Source organism: Crocodylus porosus, unplaced genomic scaffold (assembly GCF_001723895.1).
Source record: "Crocodylus porosus isolate Cpor-Errol unplaced genomic scaffold, CroPor_comp1, whole genome shotgun sequence".
NCBI classification, from domain to species: Eukaryota; Metazoa; Chordata; order Crocodylia; family Crocodylidae; genus Crocodylus; species Crocodylus porosus.
Window position 1 is genome coordinate 74,925,671 of NW_017728886.1, and position 2,326 is coordinate 74,927,996.

The following is a 2,326-nucleotide window of genomic DNA, read 5'->3' on the forward strand; positions in this document are numbered from 1 at the left end:
TTTATTTATTGCTATGATGAGGGTGGGTGGACACAATTAAGGTGATTTGCATGCCTTGCCTCTGCAAGAACACCTTTAACTCTGCATTTCTTGTTTAACAGGCCAATGTCCTACTGATGGTAGAAAAGTGGTTGTAGTTGTTGTTATCGTTACCTCTAGTATTCTGAAAAGTGGTATTTTTCAAGTCACTGCCATGTACTCACAGTCTTAACTTTCTCTCAGTGAAGTTTGAGTGTGAGGATTTAAACTTGATAGGAGCCTAACAATTTTCAATCTTTCCCCCGTATAACTACAAATAACTAAATAAATTTGTGCATATTTTGAGAGCAGCATGACAGCCAGACATTTTACAAGTGAAGGTGTAGTTGACTGTTGTCATGAAGTTTTAACAAGTGAAACTGATGTGAAGCAATAAACTCTGGCCCATACTGCACCAGAATTTGTTGCCCCTGGGCACTGCATCTTCACGTGCACCTGGGACCACAGCATGTTGAGCTAGGTTGGAGCAGCCCCGGATGGCAGGGAGCCCAGGGGGTCAGTCTGCCAGCCTGGGCTGCTCCGTCCTGGCTCAACATGCTGCGGAGGGGCTGCCTGGGGCATGAGGGTGCTTCAGTGCATCTTTGTGTTCCAGCCAGCTCCATCAGCATCTACATGTGCATTGCTGTGCACTAAAGAATGCTGCCACAGGATAGTACCTGTATTTACAAGTACTAACCTGCAGTGGAATTAATTAGTTTCCTGTGGCCTAATAGGGCCACATGTGTAAACTTTGAGACTTTACTGCAGCGCTAATTAGGCAACTCCACATGAAATGTCTTATATAGATGTGCCCACAGAGTGACAAATCTTGAGAAGAGCTTCCATGCGCCCACATGGAACTCATGAATTTGTAGTCAAAAACAACATAGAAGGGATGACAATCATAGCAGTACAAAAATCAGGATTCAGAATCTTACTTCTGTGCAACCCACTGTACTGTCCAGATTTAAAAGCACCAGAATATTTCTGGATTGGAATATATGGTCTTCCCCTAACTAACATTATTTGAGAATTTTCTCATACAGAGAAATGACAGAGAGAAGAAGAAAATACAGCAATGTGACCCATCCATAATAGCTGGGAGGACAAGAAGCGAGCAAGCGTATAATAAATAGAAATAGAAGAACTGCTTGGAGGCAGCAAAATACCCTAGTTTAACCTTTGGCTGGGATTCTTTAGTCATATTTACTGAGAAAGTGTACAATCCTTCTCTGAGAGGCAGCAGAAATGTCAAAATGGGAAATCAGACAAACAATTATCTAAAAAGGAACAGATTAAATCTGCAGCAGGATGCAGTAATGTGTTTCTGAGAAAATTAAATACTAAAATATTGTACTAATAAAATAATTTTGACTTAGCAAACTGAAGAACTGCAGTACCCAGGGAAGCTATCTTGACAAAAATCTTCAGTAACATTTTGCTCTAGCACTCAGGAAATATTGTATCATTCAAAGGAGCTCTAAAAAGAAAGAGATAAATAGACTGAGCTACTCATAATGTAAAATGGAAAAGAGCCAGGTTCTGTATTCATTTACATGGATGACAATCCAGCAGTTCAGTAGCATCACTCATGATTTACACTGCTGAAAACAAGATCACAGAATAGCACAGATTGTGTAGCAGCAGTCAGCAGAAGTTACACCTGCCAGGTACCAAAGTACCTGCAGAAATGAGCATTTGTAAGCCTCATGTGTTTGCACACCAAAATGGCTTCCCACATGATGAAACAGAGTACTACATCATTGTGTGCATCAGAATCTGTTTGCATTTTGCACACACGCAGGGACCTATTTCCATCTCTGCTCCTATATTTTGCAGAGATTTTTTTTTAACATTCGTTTTGGAAAATGTAGCCCCAAAAGTTCTTCACCTGTGAATTAAAAGAAACTTGGGAAGGCAGTTATACTGGTGTGCCTGAAGCCCTGGTCCATGGAGGAAAGTCAAAATCAAAATGTAAGGACACAGCCCCCTGCTGTCAACATGGGGCAACTGGCATGGTAGCTGTCCCTATAACAGGAATTTGCCTTTCTCTTCTGTTGCTTCCATCCCGTTGTATGGGTCTTCCATCAAAGAACAGATTATGCATGAAGGATTGCGCTGTATGTGGTCTGATGTCTACATGTGGAGCAGACAAGATGAGGGTCATCATTGACCACAAGATGAACATGAGCCTGCAATGCAATGCTGCGGCTAGTAAAGTGACCAAAACGCTGGCTTGCATCCATAGATGCTTCTCAAGCAAATTCTGGGACGTCATTCTCCCCTTGTACTCGGCCTTGGTGAGGCC